Genomic DNA, 24,344 nt, shown 5'->3' on the forward strand with positions numbered 1-24,344 from the left:
GTTACCATAGTTCTTGCAGACTATAGGCTGCTCTCTCATTAGAGAGAGATGATTGGTGGTGGTTTAACCTAATGGTTGTCATGCCCTCAGGCAAGGGACAAGGTGAGGCATTCATGATGACCTCAACCAGCACAAGAACTGAACCCATGCTGTCAGTGTCATTTGTGTTGTAATCCAACAATTCAGCCAACTGAGCTAAACAACCACAACTGCTAAAAAGCAAGGACATGACTATCTAATTCCGAACAGTGAACATTGACATCTGAAGTAAAAACATAAAGGAGTCTGATGAGACTATGTGGCACCTCAAATCAAACTGTAAATTGGAGGAACAACAGCTCATCTTCCGCCTAGGCAGCCAACAACCTTGAGCTCTCCAATTTCAAATAACCTTCTTCTCATGCCCTGACACCCTTCCCAGCCCCCTCCCCCTCCTTTCCACTCTCCCAGCCCCCTACTTGATCCATGCTTCCCATTGACCAATCAGATCGTACCCTCTACCTGTTTTCACTTATCCATACTTCACTACCCTGCTCCTGCCTCCCCTTTTATCTGCAGCTCCCCTTAAACCCATCCCCAGCCCTGAAGAAGGGTTACACCCGAAATGTCGACTTCTTCACCACCTGATGCTGCCTGGCTTGCTGTTTTCTTCCAGCCTCCTGCATGTCGATGTAGCACCTTGAGTGTAGTCCTTCACTCAGTTAGATCATTGCTAATATTCAAGTACAACATCACTTTCCATATCCCTTGATCCCCAATAATCTATTGTTTCCAGTCTTCAATATATTCAAAGACAAAACATCCATAGCTCTTAGGTGTACAGAATTCCAAATAGTTACATAGCTCTAAATGAAGAAAATTCTCAATATCTCAGCCCTAACTGGCTGCTCCCTTATCCTGAGACAATAGTCCCTTGTTCTAGAATCTCCAGTCAGGTGAAAAGTCTTTCAGTGTCTACCCTGTAAAGTTCTCAAAGAATTTCAATCAGATCAACTTAGATTGTTGTACATTCCAAAGAATATCAAATACATTCTGCCCAATCTCTCTTCAGCGATCAACCCTCTCATCCCAGGAAGCAATCGTCTTTGCTCTGCCCCTCAGAAATAGTTGCTCAAGAAAGGAGGAACACTCCCAGTGTCATTTTGTTGTCACAGTGTGAACCAGTAAAGTAAAACGGTCCTGCCTTGTAGCATTGTCAGAATTGAGTATACTGCAAGTGTGAAGCATTGGTCATCTGTCAATGACGATTGCAGGAATGTAGTTGCTGTGGGAAAAACCTTAAAAGACTCATTGATGTATCACCCCCGATGAAAATTAAGTTCATCTTCATTTAGTCCTTTCCTACACTCTCATTTTAAGCAGGTTCCAAGATTTAAAAGCCAGTTAATGTAATTTATAAACGTTTTTGGCAGCAGTAACATAAATAAACTGCGGCTATGACCAGCCTCGTCCTAGTCTCTGAAATAGCTTTTTGTATGTGAAAAGCCAAGTCAGCACTCATTACATTCAAAAAATGTTCCTTTGGTTTCTGCAATGAGAAGCATTTACTCACACTCAGGTATTCCAATCAATATTTAATCTTTTTAGGGAAAAGGGAACATAGAGTGATATCAATTAATCAAACTGGCTGCACACAGCGATCCGTGCATAGCTGTGAAATTTGAAAGTAAACATATAAAAGAACTAGAAATGAACGTTTCTAATGACAGTGAATGGGTCCATTTTCTTACGTTGCTGTTATCAGTGCTGTGTCTAATCAAACTACAGCTGGTTAAGTCATCTTTGTCATTGTCTGGTGGCTCAGTGGTTAGCACTGCTGTCTCACAGCTCCAGGGACCAGGGTTTGATTCCAGCCTTGGGCAACTGTCTGTGTGGAGTTTGCACATTCCCCCTGTTCTGTATGGGTTTCCTCCCACAATCCAAAGATGTGCAAGCCAGGTGAGTTAGCCATGCTAAATTGCCCATAGTGTTGGGGGTAAATATAAGGAAGGGGAATGGGTCTGGGTGGGTTGCTCTCCGGAGGGTCGGTATGGATTTGTTGGGCCGAAGGGCCTGTTTCCATACTGTAAAGTATCTATCTATATTATCTTGGTCCCTGCCACTAACTTGAATTTTGAGCTATCAATTCTATCCCTTTGCTTGGCATCTATGTGAGGCTAAATCAGACATCTCTCTTTGCAATTGAAAGCAAAATACTGTGGATGCTGGAAATCTGAAATGAACCTTAAAACAGGAAATGCTAGAGAAACTCAGCATGACTGTGGGAAGAGAAACAGGGTTAATGTTTCAAGTCCAATATGACTTCTTCAGAACTTGTACCTTTTTTACTTTCAGCTGTTTTTCAGGCCTTACCTCATCCCTATCACCAAGATCGCTTATTCCACCCCTACAAAGTTACCCAGCCCTCCCACCACCTCAGCTTATCTGCTATTGGAACTGTTAAGCAAGCGTTGTTACCTTTAGACTTGCCTATTCCAATGCATCCATTGTCAGTGCCCCATCTTTCACTGTCCAGACCTTGAGCTCATTGAAAATTCTGTTGCTCATCATAATGAGTCCTGTTCATTCATCACCACTGTAATTGCTTATCTGGATTGACTCCTGGTCTGGCAATGTTGTGATTTTAAATCTCTCATTTGTGTTTTCAACTTGACATGGCCTGGAACCCTTTTCTATCTGGATATCCTTTTCCAGTCTACATCCTCTGAAATCACCTGTCACAAAACTGATTAAATATGGACTATTGATTTCCGAGTTCATCATCTATTTTTATTGCCTGGGACTTCCATGGACTGAAATAGTCTTAGAAAGGAACAACAATAAATTAAAATGGCCACAGAAATTAGCTAACCACTCAGGTTAGACAAACGTATTGGTAACAACATGGAATGAATAGAATTGTCTCAACTGAAATTAAGATATTATCAGAAGGATTCCAGGTGACATGGTGGCTCAATGGTTAGCATTGCTGCCTCACAGCGCCAGAAACCTGGGTTCGATTCTAGCTTTGGTGGCTGGCTGTGTGGAGTCTGCACATTCTCCGTGTGTGTGTGTGTGGGTTTCTATCGAGTGCTCTGGCTTCCTTTCACACTCCAGTGATAGGTGAGTTATCTGGATTGGCCAAGCTAAATTGTAATGTACAGGGTAGATGGATTAGCCATGGTAAATGTGGAGTTACAGGGATAGGGTGGGGTCTGGGTGGCATGCTCTTTGGAGGGTTGGTGCAGACACGATGGACCAATTTGCCTCTTTCTGCACTGTAGGGATTCTATGCACTATGACTTTGAAACTAGCTCATCCAGTCACACGTGGAAAGGCCTTCATCTGCATCTGTATGTTATGGTGACATGAAAGTTGTCACCTGTGCTTATCAAGCTTGGAAACAATGAGCTCAGACGTTAAAGGTCCATAAATCAGCATGTATTTCAAGGACCTGCTTTTGGTCAAGCAAAGAGATAGTTTTGTGACTGGAACAAGCTGCAGAAATTGCTCTCTCAGCCTCTCCAGAAGGCAAAATGCCTGCTAATAGAACCAATTGAACAGAAGCATCAGAACATTAAAGGAGAGCTGAAATATTCTCTACTGCTAAAGATAAAAGATATGAATTAAGCAACTCTGACTTCAAGTTAAAACTTCTGTGCTCTTAGAACACCTTACACATATATGCCTTTCATCATCTTTTGGTACTGGGAACTATCACTTTTTAACTTAAAGTATAGCTGAAATCACATCCTTATAACTTCTCTTGGTGTCAGCAGAAAATAAAATTGCTCTTTTTTCACTCAAGAAAACGTTGTACTTGGCTCCTTGATGATGTAGTGGGTATTAGATAACTACTTTTTTTATTTGAAAGAGGTATAGACATTTGGAAAAAAAAAGAACATCAAGCTTTATTTCAGCCAAACAAGGAGATTGAAAAGAGCGGAGCAGGTTCACCCCTTCTCACCTACTTGTAATGCTCTGCGCCCTCCCATTTTTGGTTTCTGGCATATCATTGAATTTTATTGCAGCACCTTCAGTGGAGGTGCTTTCAACCAACTTGGCTCTAAGCTATGAAATTATCACCTTAAAACTCTGCATCTCTCTACCTTTCCATTAAGCTATTCCTTAAAACCTATTTCTTTGACCAAGCTGTTATGTCTTATTATCACCATATGTGCTCTGGTGTCAAATGTTGATTTATGACATAATTGTGAAGTAGTGTTACATAATATTAAAGATTCCCTGCACAAGTAATGGTATCAAAAACTGCAAATTCTGGAGAATACATTCAAAGAGATTCACAGAATTTTCTGCCTATATATTTGCTAGTTGTTGATTTTTAGGGATTCTGATAATGTTCCTAAATTGCACCAGACATTTTTCATTCTCAAAAGCCATTGAAGCTTAATACAGCTCTTTATTTCAAAGAAATGAATGAAGAAAATGATCTCCAGGACTATAAAGCAGTTCCTACCACACAGCAAAAATATTTGATCCAGAATTAGAAACTTTGGATTTTCAAGTAAGGATAATCTTACAGTTCAGTGAAACAAAATCAGTGACATACGTGAATTCACGTTTAAAATGTAAAGCGCGTTCAACTTTATATATTCAGTTGGAATTTAGAGGTTTTTTTTCCCCGTAGTGTGTCAGTTCTTCGTTAGAAAGATGCTTCAAACAAATCCATGGCAATTTGAACTGATTTTTGAACTTACATGCTGGCTATCAGACATCACCACTGCACTCACAGGAAAGGGTTAAATCATTATTTGTAAATATAGACATTTGCTGTAAATAAATTCAGCCTATTTGTCAGCACATACTCGTGGTTGAGAAAAATTAGTCATATACAGCAATTTTAAAGAAAAACAAAATGTCTCCAATAAGCTAAGTCTCCAGTTACAACCAGTGCAAATGTGTTGTCTGAAAAAAAAGTCCCGCCTGGTTTTGTTTAAGGAAGTACTCTATTTTTATTTTATTTCAGACTTATTGGAAAGAATAATGCAGAAAATCACTTCCAGAAGCTTCTTCTGGATTCATGTACATTTATCGAAATGGTAGGTTGAGACATGTTTTTGCTTTCAAAACCAGATTTGGCCAGAGTGAAGCTGGCAGCCAGCATTATAAAGGATCTTTTCCCTAAACTATTTACTGCAGTTAAAACGTTTTGCCCAGATAAACTAGAGAGAAGCGACTACCCGTAATTACCTGTTTTCTAAATTTAAATTGTGTTCCATTAAAAATATTTAGTTAGGGCACCTCAACTTATGGTGACATTTAACAAGTCTTTTTTAAAACAGTTTGGAGGAAATGTAAATTGCCTGTGCTGACGCAATGCCTCCAGATCACTGGTGGTTTTCTGCCAAGCAGACGTTGGGGTTTCTATATTTGACAAGTCATGTCATCAGTTGTTTGCCGACAGGCCATTTGTATTCTCTTTCCTCATATATGCAGGCTAGAAGATTTGGCTGCCATAAATTTAATATGGTAAAAAGGGAGTGAGTTGATGTATGAGGTTCAATCGTGACTTATGTTCTGGGTGGAGGTGTCAGGTGCTAAGAATAGCTTGTGACGCAGAAGGCTTGTACAAATCATGCAGGCAAAATCATCAGAAGGTGAAGTAATGGAAGTGGTGCCTGATTAACTCCTTCGTTGGAACAAAGCACTTACTGAAAGCATTACACTTGCACCAAGCTCCCCATGTTTGAAGTTTTACATTCATAATTTTTAATTGTTTTAATAATCTTGCTAAAGCCCTTGTTGCATTAAGTGTACTTCATGTGTTTTTGATTGTCTTAATGTCACACAGATGTGAGTATTATGCAGAGAAGGAAAATAGCAGACAAAATACAACTTCGGACAGTCCTGAAACTTTTTCTCTCAAAGTGCATGAGTAGGGTAATACCTGAGGTGGAGCTGAGAATCAGTCTTTCTTCCTTAGGGCCTACATGGCATTCATGTCATAGTTAGCCTGAGAAGAACATAAGAGATAGGAGCAAGAGTAAACTGTAAGGTGCCTGGCACCAACTCTACAATCCAAAATGATTGGGATTGACCTTCTGCCTGAATTCTTTTTTTCAAAGGCTCCCCATATTCATTGATTCCCAACTTGAATATCTAAAGGTTTACCAATCTCAGCATTAAGCATATTCAGTGATGAAATGCCCACAATCCTGTGCTGTGGAGAATTCCAAACATTTTCAACTCCATGAATGAAGAAATTTCTCTTCATCTCAGAAGGAAACTGTTTGTTCTATTTTTGAGATCCTAGTTTTGTCCATCAGGAAAACAACCTTTCTCAATGTCAACCTTATTGACCCCCTTCATAATCTTACATGTTTCAGTGAGAAGCTGTACACAAGGACTTGCAGTGCTATTGAGGCCTTCATTAGAACCAAATAGCCAGTGACAACTAACTGTTAAGGTATTGCAATAACATTGAATAAGTCACTTTGCAATGTGACACCAAGAAGACAAGACTTATAGCAACCCTTATGCCACATTCCTGATGAAGGGCTTTTGCCCGATATGTCGATTCTCCTGCTCCTTGGATGCTGTCTGACCTGCTGTGCTTTTCCAGCACCACCCTCTCGACTCTGATCTCCAGCATCTGCAGTCCTCACTTTGTCCTAGTTGATTGCAACACTATGCAGTAAGGACAACCCAGTTGGGTTTGCATCCAGGTTGCTAATGCAAGGTGGTGAGGTTCCCATGGGTGGCACAGTGGCTCGGTAGTTGGCACTGCTGCCTCACAGTGCCAGAGACCCGGGTTCGATTCCAGCCTTGAGTGACAGTCTATGTTGAGTTTACACAATCTCCTTGTGTCTGAGTGGGGTTCTGCTGGATCCTCTGGTTTCCTCCTACAGTCCAAAGATGTGCAGGTTAGATGGATTAGTCATGCTAAAAGTGTCCAAGGATGCATAGGTTATGAGATTTAACCATGGTAAATCCAGGGTTGAAGGGATATGGTTGTAGGCTAGGGCTGGGTGGATTGTCCTTTGGGCAGTAGTGTGGATTTGATGGATTACTAATGACATGCCCTCCTGGACTCTTCATTGAACCAGGATTAATCCCCAGGCTTGATGGTATTGATTGAGTGAGGGATATACTGGATCATGAGGTTGCAGATTTTGTGGAGTACAGGGCTGTTGCTGGCCCACAGTACCTCATGGATGCCCAGTCTTGAGGTGCTAGATTTATTTGAAATCTGTCCCATTTAGTACAGAGGACAGTGCCACACAGCACGGTGGAGGTTATTCTCAATATGAAGGATGGACTTTGTCTCTAAAAGGTCGCTGTTAGGAATATTGTCATGGGCAAATGCATTTGAGGTAGGCAGTTGGTGAGGATTAGGTCAAGTATGGTTTCCCTCTTGTGGATTCCCTCACCATCTGCCAAAGACCCAGTTTAGCAGCAAAGTCCTTTAAGGCCCGACCAGCTCAGCTGGTAGTACTTCTACTGAGTTACCCTTGAAATGCTCAACCCAGAGTACATTCCACACCCTTACCTCAGTGCTTCCTCCAAGTAGTGTACAACATAGGGGAGTACTGATTCATCATCTGAGGGAAGGGAAGAGAGTTGTGTGGTACGTGATAACCAGCAAGAGGTTTCCTTGACTGTGTTCAACCTAGTTCCATGAAACATCGTGGGGTCCAGAATCAATGTTGAGGGCTCCACCCTCTGAACTATAGCACAGTATTGCCACCTCTGCTGTTTCTGTCCTGCTAGTTGGACAGGCCCTGCCCAGTGATGATGGTGGCAGTCTCTGGCATGTTGTCTGTAAGGTGTCTGTGAGTGGCAAGGCTAGTATTAGACGCCCACCCTTAATTGCCCAAAAAGTGATAGGCAAACATCTTTTTTCCATACCAGGATATTACAGTTCATATTAAAAATCACACAACACCATGTTATAGTCCAACAGGTTTATTTGGAAGCAGTAACTTTCGGAGAACTGCTCCTTCATCAGGTGGTTGTAGAGGATAAGATCTTATACTCTACAACCAGCTGATGAAGGAACAGCACTCCAAAAGCTAGTGCTTCCAAATAAACTTGTTGGACTATAGCCTGGTCTGGTGTGATTTTTAACTTCATTCAGCCCAGTCCAACAACAATTCCTCCACATTACAATTCATGTTGTAAAATAGAATATACAAATAGCGCTGGTGGTGTGATGGTGTAACTCTGATATTTGCAGAGCAGAAGAACTGATGGGATATATACATATGGAGCAGGAGTGACACACAACACTAGAAATCTAGGTTCAGCAAATATTTAAGAGGATGTTGCCAAGATTGGAGGGTTTGAGCTATAGGGAGAGGCTGAATAGGCTAGGGCTATTTTCCCTGGATCATCATAGGCTAAGGGGTGACCTTATAGTGGCTTATAAACTCATGAAGGGCATGGATAGGGTAAGTAGACAAGGTCTTTCCCCTAGAGGAGGGGATTCTAAAACTAAAAGGTGAGAGGGGAAAGATCGAAAAGGGATCTAAGGGGCAATGTTTTTCGCACAGAGGGTGGCATGTATGAAATGAACTCCCAGAGGAAGTAATGGAGGCTTGTACAATTATAACATTTAAAGGGCATCTGTATGGATATATGAATAGGAAGGGTTTAGAGGGGTATGGGCCAAATGCTGGTAAATGGGACTAGATTAATTGAGGATACCTGGTCGGCATGAACAAGTTGTTGATCAGAGCAGGTCAATGGCTTGGAACTTAGTGAGTAACTCACCTACACTCTCATCAGCACCTGCCAAACATCTACTTGATTTTAATCATATCCACAACCTTCAACATTCTTTTTGTCACCATATAGTGTAAGGAAAATGAGTTCTATAAAATTGTTAGGTTTTTTGGGCAGTGGGATATCAGCCATTAACTGGTACTTTGAATTTATTTTCATAAATCATTTGTATCTACAGAGATCAGAACAATATTGCATTTCTAGAAGAGGATTAAAGATTGTGTCAATACCCGTGTAACCTTTTTGTGCAAGATGTGCAAAAAGGATAAACCAGGTAGATAAATAATAATCAATGTAATGGTGATACCTGGAACACTTCTGGAAACAATAAAAAAGGTTACAATTAGTAGTCATTGATAGAGTCATACAGCATGGAAACAGATCCATTGGAGCCCAACCTGTCTATGCTGACTGAGTTCCCCAAGCTAAACCAGTCCCACTTGCCTGCTTTTGGCTCATATCCTTCTCAACCTTTCCTATTCATGTACCTGTCCAAATTTCTTTTAACTGTTGTAACTGTACCTGCATCCACCACTTCCTCTGGCAGTTCATTCCACACACAAACTATCCTCTGTGTGAAAATGATGCCTCTCAGGTCCCTTTTAATTCATTCTTCTCTCAGCATAATATATGCCCACTAGTTTTGAGCTCCCCTACCCTGGGGAAAAGATCTTGGCTCTTCACCCTATCTATGTACCTCATGATTTTATAAACCTCTATAAGATCACTCCTCAATCTCCTACACTCCAATGAAAAGAATACTTGCCTATCCAGCATCTCCTCATCACTCAATCCTTCCAGTCCCGGCAACAGCCTGGCAAATATTTTCTGAACGCTTTCCAATTTAATAATATTCTTCCTATAGCAGGGTGACCAGAACTGTACACAGTGCTCCAAAGGTGGCCTCACTTTACAACCTTAGCATGCATCCCAACTCCTATACTTAATGTCTGAGCAATGACAGCAAGTGTGCTAAATGCCTTCTTAACCATCCTGTCTACCTGTGAAGCAACTTCCAAAGAACTATGTACCTGAATCCCTCGGTCTCTGTTCAACAGAAATACCCAGGACCTTGGGCCCTACTATTAATTGTATAAGTCCTGCCTTTGTTTCTTTTACCAAAATGCAATACCTTACATTTATCCATATTAAACTCTGTCTGCTCAGCTTATCGGCCCAATTGATCGAGGTCCATTTGTAATCGTCGATAGTGCTCTTCACTGACAATTATACTACCAATTTTGGTGTCATCTCCAAAATTACTCACCATGCCTCCTAAAGTCTTTATATAAATTATAAACAACAGTAGACACAGCACCAATCCCCACAGACCACCACTGGTCTCAGGCCTCCAGTCCAAAAAACAACCCTCCACTACCATCCTCTGTCTCTTAACATCAAGCCAGTTTTGTATCCAATTCATCTATCACATGGAATGTTATCAAATGATTTACTAAATTTACTAAACCATGCCTACTGCTCTGCCCTCATCTATCTTATTAGTTACAACATCAAAAACTCAGTCAAGTCATGAGACATGATTTCACAAGCACAAGGCTTTCCCGCAGGCACGATCAGGGCTGGCAGTAAGGCAGACTGTGTGGCCCGTTATCCCTTCTCAAACCTGTGTTTATGATTTGGAAGTGCCGGTGTTGAACTGGGCTGTAAAAAGTTAAAAATCACACAACACCAAGTTATAGTCCAACAGGTTTATTTGAAAGCACTAGCAGCACTTCGAAAGCTAGTGCTTCCAAATAAGCCTGTTGGACTATAACCTGGTGTTGAGCAGTTTTTAACTTTGTCAATTCTGTGTCGCCATTGTGTTTCTGGTATTCCCTTTGAGGTCAGTTAACTTCCTGATATTTAAGAGTATGTGTGAACTGGGATTCAATGTCCAGTATCTCTGCTCCATAATGTCTGCTGCTGTATAGCCCGACATGTAAAAATTAGTTTCTGTCAAGAGTGTTAGGTTTGGTTGATTGTTCTTTTAGAATGGAGGTGTAAGTTGGAATTCCAGGCTGAACAATAGTTCCAGACTGAAATCATTGTGCCTCGGTATGTGTTTATTTGCAGCCTGAGCTCAGGATTTTGTCCAGTGTTTTAGATATTACAAAGGTCTGGGGTCTTGTCCAGTATTTTAGATGATGGGGAGTTTTACTCAATCCCATGGAACCATTTCTCTACCCACAACATCCCATACCCTTCCCTCTCCCGCACTGCCTCTTTGCATACATTTTATTATAATCTTGTGTACACATACACAAATTTATATATAAGTGGCACAATCTCAAAGTTTGAAGATGGCATAACATTAAGAAGCACTGTTAATTCAGAATGAGGCTGAAAATAATGTTAAGGGAGAACATAAATTCGGCAGCTGATTGAAGTCAGATTAATTCAATGTGAAGTAAAGCATTGAAGAAAAGAAAGAATTGCATTTACTTGGTGTCTTTTCATGACCACTCCAGTTCCAGAAGTTAGAGAAAATTACAAACTATGACCTCATTCAGTGGCACAGCAGGTTTGAAGGGCTGAACGGCTTACTCCTGCTCTTTTTGCCTTGTATTCTTATGTTCTTTCTCCAAGTGAGGCTTCCAGTGCAGCCCATTTCCAACATCTCACTGCATGTTCAGTAGGTCAGTTCAAATTCCCTCCCCAAGCCTCTTTCCCTCTCCATCTCTTCTTGAATAATCTACTAAAACTCAACTTCTCTGTCCAAGCTTTTACTCACTCGCTCTTGTATTTCCTTCTTTATCTTTGTCAGTTTTTGTTCCTCTGATTACACTCTTGAGAAATGCTTTGCGATGTTTTACAACATTAAAAGCACTGTAGGAATGCAAATCACGTTCTTCGACAGAGACGATTCTGAGAGAGGAAATCTGACAGAATTACACAAAATTGAGTGATGTTTCAATGAAGGAGGGGAGATTATTTCCACTCATAGGTGAGCCACTCAGTGGGAGGCATTAATTTAAGATAACCAGGAAAAGACTAAAAGGAAATATTTGGAGAAAGGTATTTTACTCAAATGGTTGTTAAGGCATAGAATTGAAAAATACATTGTCCAAAGGCCCATGGAGTGAATTTGATAAATAGTTCTTTCAGAGGGCCAAAATCAGCCTTACAGAAAAAGGAATTTATCTTCTCCACAGAAAATTGTATGATTCTGCGACCAGGACAAGGTCATGGAATGTAGTCAGTGTGCATAGAATCATATCGCATTGTATACACGAACCTTAGGAGCAAAAGGGAGAATATTGAGGGAATTGGGGTATTTTATTAAGTAAGCTTTATAAATTTAGATCTTGCTATCTGAGGTGAAGTTTATTAAAATGTTTTACTGTGTATTATTTAAAGCTCCTTCATGTTTCCAAAAGCTGCAATTATCAACGATCTAACAAAGTAAAAATGTCAAATGTCAAGTGAGTACTTTCAATCTGAGATAGTGGATGTTGCCCATTATAATTTGTTGAAAAAAATGTTTATTTTTTCTCTCTTGGGCACCCATGAGCAATATTCTGAGGAACCGCATGTTGGATCTCCCCACTGGAACATAGCCATTGACGTACTTCAGAATCAGTCAAAGAATGGCTCTCATTGTGGGAAGGTAGATTGGCATCATTCCTGGTTCTGGGTACTCACTCTTCAGTTCCATGAATGCCAAGAAGTCATTCACCATCTCTCCATTTCCTTCAGTGAAGTGATTGCTGCAGAGTGAACATGGTGGCTCTCAAGGACTAGCTGGTAAATGTCAGAACTTTTCCTGGTGTCGAAAAGAATACTCCAATGTATTTTTAATCACAGATTATTTCCTGAGTTATTTTACACTGAATACAAACAGGTTGGGATGGATTTAAACTGAACAACTCAAAATATAGTTTTGTTGTTTCTAACTTAAAACTTCACCCAGTCCATACACAGTAATCATGTTTAATTTTATTCAATAGAACCTAATAATTATTTTGGTCCATTCATTCCCAATCAGAATGAGTAATGTAAAATTTTTAAAAATACTTTATGTGGGGTTGTCCATCTGGATACACAATAAATTTGTGGGCGGCACGGTGGCACAGTGGTTAGCACTGCTGCCTCGCAGCGCCAGAGACCCGGGTTCAATTCCCGCCTCAGGCGACTGACTGTGTGGAGTTTGCACATTCTCCCCGTGTCTGCGTGGGTTTCCTCCGGGTGCTCCGGTTTCCTCCCACAGTCCAAAGATGTGCAGGTCAGGTGAATTGGCCATGTTAAATTGTCCGTAGTGTTAGGTAAGGGGTAAATGTAGGGGTATGGGTGGGTTGCGCTTCGGCGGGTCGGTGTGGACTTGTTGGGCCGAAGGGCCTGTTTCCACACTGTAAAGTAATCTAATCTAATCTAAATTCTAGAAATTGGTTCATGGACTGTCCTTTTTTCAGGTCTCAGGACTACTAAGGTCTTAATATTAAACAATGCACGTATTTCCAGTTGGAAGTGTGCAGCCTGTCATTTTGGGTAACAACAGACATATGTATCCTTTCCCCATTCCTGAAATAGCAACATAATGGGATGTCTCAGTCTTGGTTTGTCCTGACGCAGTCAAGGCCTTAATTGCCTCCACTCAAGGAATCCAACACAGCTGAACACTTGCAGCAACAAGTTAAACTGGATGAGTAAGTTACATCAGCAAGACTGCTCCTCCCAATCCTACCTTAAAAGGTTTCACCATAACCACTGGCTTCCATTTAATGCCACTTTAATCCCAGTCTTGCCCTCTAACGATGATAATTGTCATGACCCTGGCTGCAACTCCAATGAACTCCCATGTGACCCATTCAATCTGCTGGTCCAATCTGGATCCAATTGCTCCAACTTACTCACCCTCCAACTACTGAACCTCTAACCTGCATTTCCTTGCTTCAAGTTCATGAACCCATCACTCATGTTTGCTGACCCCAAACGAAACTCCTCCAGAACGTCTCAATCTGATATACCCCTCAACTCAAACAAGATTATAAAACACTTGTAATCTTTTCCTCTTGGAGCTCATTAATTTGTAATTCAATAGAGACAATAATCCAACAGTTCTACAAGTCCAGTAAGCCTGTAATTTTATAGCCCTGTGGTTCCATTGGCTCGGTAACCTTGTGGTTCCACAGGCTAGGAACCCTGTAGTTTAATTGCTCAGTAAACTCTGTAGTTCTAATGGCCCAGTAACCCTATAGTTGCACTGTTGCAGTAACCTTGTAGTTCCACTGGCCCAGGAACCCTGTAGTTTAAACGCCCAGTAAACCTTTTAGTTCTAATGGTCCAGTAAACACTGTGGTTCCACTGGCTCAGTAGCTATGGAATTCCATTGGCCCAGGAACCCTGTAGTTTCATAGCCCAGTAACCATGTAGTCCCACAAGAAAGTAAGTGTCGATATAGTTCCACAGGCACAGTAACTCTGAAATAGCAACATATTGGGATGTCTCAGTCTTGGTTTGTCCTGAGGCAGTCAAGGCCTTAATTGCCTCCACTCAAGGAGGCAATTAAGTCCACAAGCCCAATAACTTTGTAGTTCCACTGGGTCCACACTCTGGAGTTCCACAGGCCCAATAGCAGTTTTGAACTCCTTACTCAAGGAAAGATATACCTGCCCTATAGGGAATGCAATCATTATATCCTAGACAGATTCCTGGGAATGAGGACATTGCCCTGTGATGAGTGATATTTCCTAGAACCTAGAGAAATGAAATACAGTCTAATTAAAATTATCCTCGAACAGCGAAACATGAGAGAGTGGACTAAAGCTGAAGTTTTGCAACGAAGTGCAAGAGGCAAGAGGCATGGTCTGCTGATTGCTCTATAGTTGTCAAAGTGAGCAAAATGTTACGAGTCAGAAGCTGCCCAATGAAGGCTGGCCAGTCCTGTCGCCCCAACAGAAACCCTTTCTCTGACTCCTTTCCAAGCTTGCAGTTAGTAAAACAGGCTTCTCAATACCACACTATCATAAACTCTTGCAACTTCAGGTTATACAGTAAACAATGTTGTGTTGAATTTTAGATGCACCGACATTCACATTGTGATAAGCTTAACACCTTGGTGTGAAGGTTTAGAGAATTGCAGACTGGTATGGCATATGGCAGAGGATGTACACCTGGGTCACAATATGAATGATAAAGTCACTCTGCTCTCAGAATCAGTCCTTATTTATCATTTGGAAGGTGTAACAAAAGTTGAAAATAGAGTTTTAAAAAAAAATCACACAACAAGGATTCTGGGTAATCGAAGATGGAGGACAGGAAAATTTCTGGCTGTAACAGCTGCTCCTTTTTTGAGGTAGGTTAGCTGCTGGAGGTGATTTCCTTGAATTCCAGGAGCAGCAATTACTGTTTTATATGCTGTTGTGTTGTTTTGGAACTTTGGGGGAAATAAAGTCAAAACAACAGCAGTTTTAAAAAGGAGAAGAACAGACAAAGGAAGCACATGGTGAGGTCATTGCAGGAGAGAGAGAGAGAGAGAGAGAGAGAAAGAAACTGACACTGCTTTTGCTGTTTGAATTAATGTATCGCTGGAAATCGGTGTGCGTCTGGGAAAATTAACAAACAGTGAAATTCACAATTGATCTTGGAGGAACTGTTTGGGCGAAGTTCACAGCACAGAATCACGTAAGTTAATTGTTCTAAGTGGCCTACAGAAAGTCTGCAATAGTGAGTAGAGTGGGTTCTTTCTTGATTATATGTTTTTTGAGATATGTCTCTAGATTTAACTTAAAATATAAGCTGTAACTATTAATCTCACCTGGGACAGTGTTTTGTGGAGGAATAAGACATTGTTATTTTCTGGGTCTGTAGATTGTGAAGGAGCAAAAAAATGGCTTTTAGTATAGTGATATGTGCTTCTTGTCAGATGTGGGAGTTTAAGGAGAGTTTAAGGGTTACTGCAGATTATATCTGCAATAAATGCTGTTGGATATGAATCTTATCAGATCGAATGGATTGGTTGGAGAGACAATTTGAAGCAATGAGGAATTTGCAACAGCAACAGTATGTGATGGATGGCAGTTATATGAACGGGGCGAAGTCTCAGATACAGTCACATAGATGGGTTAACTCAAGGAAAGGTAAGAGAGGTAGGTATCTAGTGCAGGTGTGTTCTGTGGCTATCCCCATTTCAAACAAGTATGCTGTTTTGGAAAATATAGGGGCTAATGGATTCTCAGGGGAATGTAGCACGAACAGCCAGGTTTCTGGTATTAGGACTGGCTCTAATGCAATGAGGGGTACGTCAGGTTCCAAGAGATCAATTGTGTTAGGGGATTCTCTAGTCCGAGGTACAGACAGATGTTTCTGTGGCCAGCAGAGAAAAAGCAGAATGGTGTGTTGCTTCCCTGGTGCTAGGATCAAGGATGTCTCAGAGAGGGTGCAGAATGTTCTCAGGGAGGAGAGGGGCCAGCAAGAGGTCATTGTCCACATTGGAACCAACGACATAGGAAAGGAAAAGGTTGAGATTCTGAAGGATGATTACAGAGAGTTAGGCAGGAATTTATAAAGTAGGTCCACGAGAGTAGTAATATCTGGATTACTCCCGGTGCTATGAGCTAGTGGGGGCAGGAATAGGAGGATAGAGCAGATGAATGCATGGCTGAGGAGCTGGTGTATGGGAGAAGGATTCACATTTTTGGATCATTGGAATCTCTTTTGGGGTAGAAGTGACCTGTACAAGAAGGACAGATTGCACCTAAATTGGAAGGGGACTAATATACTGGCAGGGAAATTTTCTAGAATTGCTCAGGAGGATTTAAACTGGTAAGGTGGGCGGGTGGGACCCAGGGAGATAGTGAGGAAAGAGATCGATCTGAGACTGGTACAGTTGAGAACAGAAGAGAGTCAAACAGTCAGGGCAGGCAGGGCCAAGGTAGGACTAATAAATTAAACTGCATTTATTTCAATGCAAGGGGCCTAATGGGGAAGGCAGATGGACTCAGGGCATGGTTAGGAACATGGGACTGGGATATCATAGCAATTACAGAAACATGGCTCAGGGATGGACAGGACTGGCATCTTAATGTTCCAGGATACAAATGCTACAGGAAAGATATAAAGGAGGCAAGAGAGGAGGGGGAGTTGAGTTTTTGATAAGGGATAGCATTCCAGCTGTGCTGAGGGAGGATATTCCCAGAAATACATCCAGGGAAGTTATTTGGGTGGAACTGAGAAATAAGAAAGGGATGATCACCTTATTGGGATTGTATTATAGACTCCCCAATAGTCAGAGGGAAATTGAAAAACAAACTTGTAAGGAGATCTCAGCTATCTGTAAGGATATTAGGGTGGTTATGGTAGGGAATTTTAACTTTCCAAATATAGACTGGAACTGCCATAATGTTAAGGGTTTAGATGGAGAGAAATTTGGAAAGTGTGTACAAGAAAATTTTCTGATTCAGTATGTGGATGTACCTACTAGAGAAGGTGCAAACCTTGGCCTACTCTTGGGAAATAAGGCAGGGCAGGTGACTGAGGTGACAGTGGGGGAGCACTTTGGGGCCAGTGACCATAATTCCATTAGATTTAAAATAATGATGGAAAAGGATAGACCAGATCTAAAAGTTGAAGTTCTAAATTGGAGAAAGGCCAATTTTGACAGTATTTGGCAAGAACTTTCAAAAGTTGATTGGGGCAGATGTTTGCAGGTAAGGGGACGTCTGGAAAATAGGAAGCCTTTAAAAATGAGATAACGAGAATCCAGAGAGAGTATATTCCTGTTAGGGTGAAAGAAAAGGCTGGTAGGTATAGGGAATGCTGGATGACCAAAGACATTGAGGGCTTGGTTAAGAAAAAGAATGAAGCATATGAAAGGTATAGATAGAATAGATCGAGTGAATCCTTTGAAGAGTATAAAGGCAGGAGGAGTGTATTTAAGAGGGAAATCAAGAGGGCAAAAAGGGGACATGAGATAGCTTTGGCAAATAGAATTAAGGAGAATCCAAAGGGTTTTTACAAATACATTAAAGACAAAAGGGTAACTAGGGAGAGAATAGGGCCCCTCAAAGATCAGCAAGGCGGCCTTTATGTGGAGCCACAGAAAATGGGGGAGATACAAAACAAGTATTTTGCATCCGTATTTAGTGTGGAAAAGGATATGGAAGAAATAGAATGTAGGGAAATAGATGGTGACATCTTCCAAAATGTTCATATTACAGAGGAGGAAGTGTTGGATGTCTTGAAATGCATAAAGGGTGGATAAATCCCCAGGACCTAATCAGGTGTACCCTAGAACTCTGTGGGAAGCTAGGGAAGTGATTGCTGGGCCTCTTGCTGAGATATTTGTATCATCCTTGGTCACAGGTGAAGTGCCGGAAGACTGGAGGTTGACTAATGTGATGCCACTGTTTAAGAAGGGTGGTAAGGACAAACCAGGGAAGTATAGACCAGCGAGCCATGAAGTTGGTGGTGGGCAAGTTGGTGGAGGCAATCCTGAGGGACAGGATGTACATATATTTGGAAAGGCAAGGACTGATTAGGGATAGTCAACATGGCTTTGTGCGTGGGAAATCATGTCTCACAAACTTGATTGAATTTTTTAAAGAACTACCAAAGAGGATTGATGAGGGCAGAGCAGTAGATGTGATCTATATGGACTTCAGTAAGGTGTTCGACAAGGTTCCCCATGGGAGACTGATTAGCAAAGTTAGATCTCACGGAATACAGGGAGAACTCGATATTTGAATACAGAATTGGCTCAAAGGTAGAAGATAGAAGGTGGTGGTGGAGGGTTGTTTTTCAGACTGGAGGCCTGTGACCAGTGGAGTGCCACTAGGATCGGTGCTGGGCCTTCTACTTTTTGTCATTTACATAAATGATTTGGATGCGAGCAGAAGAGGTGCAGTTAGTAAGTTTGCAGATGACACCAAAATTGGAGGTGTAGTGGACAGTGAAGAGGGTTTCCTCAAATTACAACAGGATCTTGACCAGATGGGCCAATGGGCTGAGAAGTGGCAGATGGAATTTAATTCAGATAAATGCAAGGTGCTGCATTTTGGGAAAGCAAATCTTAGCAAGACTTATACACTTAATGGTAAGGTCCTAAGGAGTGTTGCTGAACCAAAGAGACCTTGCAGTGCTGGTTCATAGCTCCTTGAAAGTGGAGTCACAGGTAGGTAGGATAGTGAAGAAGGCGTTTGGTGTGCCTTCTTTCATTGGTCAGAGTAACGAGTACAGGAGTAGGGAGGTCATGTTGCGGCTGTACAGGGCATTGGTTAGGCCACTGTTGGAATATTGCATGCAATTCTGGTCTCCTTCCTATTGGAAAGATGTTGTGAAACTTGAAAGGGTTCAGAAAAGATTTACAAGGATGTTGTCAGAGTTGGAGGATTTGAGCTACAGGGAGAGGCTGAACAGGCTGGGGTTGTTTTCCCTGGAGCGTCGGAGGTTGAGGAGTGACCTTATAGAGGTTTACTAAATCATGAGGTGCATAGATAGGATAAATAGACAAAGTCTTTTCCCTGTAGTTGGGGAGTCCAGAACTAGAGGGCATTGGTTTAGGGTGAGAGGGGAAAGATATAAAAGGGACCTAAGGTGCAACTTTTTCACGCAGAGGGTGGTACGTGTATGGAATGAGCTGCCAGAAGAAGTGTGGAGGCTGGTACAATTACAACATTTAAAAGGCATTTGGGTGCATATATATGAATAGGAAGGGTTTAGTGGGATATGGGCCGGGTGCTGGCAGGTGGGACTAGATTGGGTTGGGATACCTGGTCAGCATGGAGGAGTTTGACCGAAGAGTCTCCTTCCATGCTGTACATCTCTATGACTCTATGACCAGGTTATATTCCAACAGGTTTATTTCAAAGTACGAGCTTTCAAAGCGCTGCTTCTTCATCAGGTAACTAATGGGGCAGGATCATAAGACACATAATTTCTCACAAAAGATCACAGTGTCATGCAATTAAAATGATAGATTGAACAAACCTAGATTGCTGTTAAGTCTTGCATCTTTTGGAGTGGATTGCAGGTTTTGTTTCATTAATATATAAATCCCAGAACTTCTTTCATTTGATTTTGAAACAGATATCATTAAAAATCATTCAGAACTTCCACCTTTGCTAGCAGAAACTATTGTTATATTCTGCAATGGTCTCAGTGGCAGCTCTTGACAACGCCACCTTATGCCACTTTGTTTTAGCTTCCAACCAACACCTGCAAAATCTCACCAGAGATCTAAATTGTAAATGTTTTGTAAAATCGCAGGTACCACAATCGCAGGAATCCTGAAGATGGGCTCATGCCTGAAACGTCAATTCCCCTGCTCCTTGGATGCTGCCTGACCTGCTGCGCTTTTCCAGCAACACATTTTCAGCTCTGATCTCCAGCATCTGCAGTCCTCACTTTCTCCTATCACATTCAACACCCATGTTTCCACTGAGTCTAGAATCTAGAACATGGGCCACAGTCTCAGGACAAGGAAGAGGACATTTTAACTGAGATAAGGATAAGTTTCTTCACTCAAAGGCTCATGAATCAGAAAGCTGGGGATGTGTGTTCATTGAGCATGTATTCAAAGCAGATGTTAATTGAATGTTTGGATACTAAGGAAATTGAGGGATGTGGCAACAGTGTTGGAAGGTGCCATAGAGATAGATGATCAACTCTGATCTTATTCAATGATAGAGCAGGCTTGAGGGGCCAAATGGCCTACTTATGTTCTTATTTATGAATAAGGATAGAGCTCCTTTGATACCAGTACCCATATAATCAAATTTCATATGTAAGTCTTTTTATAGACAATCAGCACAACTGTTGGATCCACTGCAGTTTGATGCTATCACCATCAAATCTATATATGAATATATTCCAATGAGAGCTGATCAATAGCAATAAGAAACAGCATTCTTGGTTAATTGGCATCTCAATTTCTACCCTTGTCCAAGCACTACACCCATTGTGCCAGCCTATCGCTATCTATGTGGTATCATTCAACTCAGCTAACACCATGAATCAAACCTGGGATCTTTCTGACCTGCAAAGTTTAGCACTACATGTGAATTAATTTATTTGACCAAACATTGTTCTATTAAATGAGACTATTGGGCTGCTTTACCAAATTTTGTTTTATTACTTTAATAGTTGTGAGGCCTTCAAATTTGCACAAAGCAAACTATCCCCTTCTCACCTCCCCCAGCACGTTAGAGTGTGACTCCCCATTTCCACAAAATCCTCGACCTAAACGAACAGCTTATCTTGATATTATTCTCAGACACATTGGATGACCCAGACACTGAGCAAAGAGAAAGTTTGGTATGGGAGATAATAAGTCATGGCAAAGTCCCTCAGGATCCCCATCCATTTGAAATGTAAGGGAAGTAGAGAAGCCTCCTGCCATCCTGATGGTGTCATTTTCTTCCGTATTGCACCCAAGTCATCCAGTCCCAATCGATATATGAAGCTTAACTTATAATTAGAATTATTATCACATGTACTCATATGTGCAGTGAAAAGTTTACAAAGTCACCACTCACAATGCCATCTTAGACACAAAAGTACCTAGCTAGAGGAACTGATGAATAAATTAGAAAAATGCACAAATAAAATCTTTACAGTCCTTCATGCTACCTCAGTTACAAGGTATCTAGCTTCGAAATCTTGGTAATAAAGTAGAAAAATAAAGAAATAAAAATGTCAGCATTATAGTCCTTCAGCAGACCACGCTGGGCCTTTCCTCCAGTCCGTGCTGGGTCTCGCCTCCAGACCGTGCTGAGACCCCACCTACAGCCTGTGCCAGGACTTCTCATCTACGACCCATTGAGTTCCAGCTCTGGGACCACCGCAGTTCCGCTCCAGGCACCAAGCTCCGCCGCAGCCAATGGTCCTCCAAGTTCTTGAGTCCTGGTTCCAGGGCTACGAAGCCAGGAGGCCTCAATCCCACCACCACTGCCACTGACGACCACTCCGGCTTACCCACGACATCAGAAGATGAAAGAAAAGAGAAAGAGAAGGATAAGAAAGGAGAGAGACAGAAGGATTCGACTGGCCTGGAGCATATGGGCTCAGGAGCCCTATTGCTCCCTACCATGCTGGCGCTGCCACCTAGACTTTATATTGGTTACATCCTTCCTCTGAAGAATATTTCCAAATGCCTGACTCCTAGTTTCTCAGAGTATATGAGATAAAAGAAAGCTGCATCATCCTTCAAAGTTTATTAATTCTCCAATCGCTGCATGGTTTTTTGAATAATCCAACTGACTTTACTTCCAATACCAGATTGCTCCAGACATTCATTTGCTTGCCTAAAATTATAACACTTGCCTGTTTGAAGATCAGGTATTTAACAAACATATTTTAACACACGATCGTCATCTTCCAGGTGTGATACAAATCTGAATTAGTAACTTGTTCATAAACATGGATGTTTTTGCTGTGACTAGCTGACAAGCAGTGAATTAGCTCTCCTCGATTTAACCTCTCTAGTCTGTCACTACAAAGGTTTTCACCCCTTTCTTGTACAAATTGTTCCTCCCTTCAATGATGTGACTTGGTACTAGTGCCCCTACTTTAACAGCAGAAGAACTGTGTTCAAGTTCCACTTGCTCCAGAGGTGTATCATAACACACCTAAAAAAATTAATTTCAAATAAGATTGCCGTGAGCAGTAAGGAGCCAACCACAATGTTTTCTCCTTTCAAAGAAAGAGTGAATCTATTAACTGAGAAATCAGAAGAAGATAAGTTTAAAAACATGACATCAAGCACATTGCTATTAAACTGACACAGATTCACGATCACTGATACAATGTTAAAGGGAATAGAATCCAATATATGAAAAAAAAACAGCATGAGTGGATGAAAGTTTGGCAAAACTAACCAAGAGTACCATATCCACTAAATTGCAATCAAAAAGTGGATTTTGGCAACTACTCCTGGATAAAGACTCCAGAAAGCTAATTACATTTATTATTTAAGGACTCATTAGGGATAGTAACGTGGCTTTGTGCATGGGAAATCATGTCTCACAAACTTTAGTGAGTTTTTTGAAGAAGTAACAAAGAAGATCGATGAGGGCAGAGCAGTAGATGTGAACTACATGGACTTCAGTAAGGCGTTCGACATGGTTCCACATGGGAGACTGATTAGCAAGGTTAGATCTCACGGAATACAGGGAGAACTAGCCATGTGGATACAGAACTGGCTCATAGGTAGATGACAGAGAGTGATGGTGGAGGGTTGTTTTTCAGACTGGAGGCCTGTGACCAGGGAAGTGCCACAAGGATCGGTGCTGGGCCTTCTACTTTTTGTCATTTACATAAATGATTTGGATGCGAGCATAAGAGGTGTAGTTAGTAAGTTTGCAGATGACACCAAAATTGGAGGTGTAGTGGACAGTGAAGAGGGTTACCTCACATTACAACAGGATCTTGACCAGATGGGCCAATGGGCTGAGAAGTGGTCAGATGGAATTTAATTCAGATAAATGCAAGGTGCTGCATTTTGGGAAAGCAAATCTTAGCAGGACTTATACACTTAATGGTAAGGTCCTAGGGAGTGTTGATGAACAAAGAGACCTTGGAGTGCAGGTTCATAGCTCCTTGAAAGTGGAGTCGCAGGTAGATGGGATAGTGAAGGAGGCGTTTGGTAGGCTTTCCTTTATTGGTCAGAGTATTGAGTACAGGAGTTGGGATGTCATGCTGCGGCTGTACAGGGCATTGGTTAGGCCACTGTTGGAATATTGCATGCAATTCTGGTCTCCTTCCTATTGGAAAGATGTTGTGAAACTTGAAAAGGTTCAGAAAAGGTTTACAAGGATGTTGCCAGAGTTGGAGGATTTGAGCTAGAGGGAGAGGCTGAACAGGCTGGGGCTGTTTTCCCTGCCGTCAGAGTTTGAGGAGTGACCTTATAGAGGTTTACAAAATTATGAGAGACATGGATAGGGTAAGTAGACAAAATCTTTTCCCTGGGTTCTGGGAGTCCAGAACTAGAGGGCATAGGTTTACGGTGAGAGGGGAAAGATATAAAAGAGACCCACGGGGCAACTTTTTCACACAGAGGGTGGTACGTGTATGGAATGAACTACCAGAGGAAGTGGTGGAGGCTGGTACAATTGCAACACTTAAGAGGCATTTGGATGGGTATATGAATAGGAAGGGTTTGGAGGGATATGTGCCGGGTGCTGGCAGATTGGGTTGGGATATGTGGTCAGCATGGAAAGGTTGGACCGAAGGGTCTGTTTCCATGCTGTACATCTCTACGACTCTATGACTCTATATTAAACAATGGAATTGCATCTGCTCCCGCACTAGATATTTTTCAGACAATAATGTGCAGTACGTCAGAAGGATACGATGGTGTAATACTCCTCCTGGAAAAGATACAAAGTAGATGGAACCAGAAATGAAGAACATGACCAAAGTGTTAGAACAGTCAAAACCAAAGAGAAATGCCTGGATAACTAGATAATAGTTTCTGAAGTGTAAATGGGAGTTGCATGTGGAGGCCATACAGAATCCTCATTGCAGCAGACTGCGAAGGAGCTGCCCAGGAAATTGAAGATTTCCCCCAACAATATTCATTCCAACTGGACGATTCAGAGGATTCCACTGCAATTAAATAAATTGTTACTCAGGAAAAGTTTACAGTATTTAAACTACACAGACTCTTGTATAACTATTAAACAGAA

At 41.5% G+C, this 24,344-nt stretch overlaps 1 long non-coding RNA gene across 3 annotated transcripts in view; it reads left to right on the top strand.

Annotated features, from left to right (window-relative positions):
• LOC122561930 (uncharacterized) overlaps positions 1 to 24,344 on the top strand; it is a 259,730-nt gene that overhangs the window by 218,871 nt on the left and 16,515 nt on the right. For 2 of the 3 annotated variants that reach the window (XR_015761466.1, XR_015761464.1), the window contains 2 exons: positions 4,967 to 5,039; positions 19,927 to 23,547. The exons of the other annotated variant lie outside the window; for it this stretch is intronic. This is a non-coding gene — a long non-coding RNA (uncharacterized LOC122561930). Of the gene's footprint in view, positions 1 to 4,966; positions 5,040 to 19,926; positions 23,548 to 24,344 lie in introns of those variants that run through there. 3 annotated transcript variants of the gene reach the window in all.

The sequence above is a fragment of the Chiloscyllium plagiosum genome, unplaced genomic scaffold, assembly GCF_037043375.1.
Source record: "Chiloscyllium plagiosum isolate Xiang-an unplaced genomic scaffold, Cpla_swu_hap1 HiC_scaffold_25, whole genome shotgun sequence".
Lineage (NCBI taxonomy): Eukaryota > Metazoa > Chordata > Chondrichthyes > Orectolobiformes > Hemiscylliidae > Chiloscyllium > Chiloscyllium plagiosum.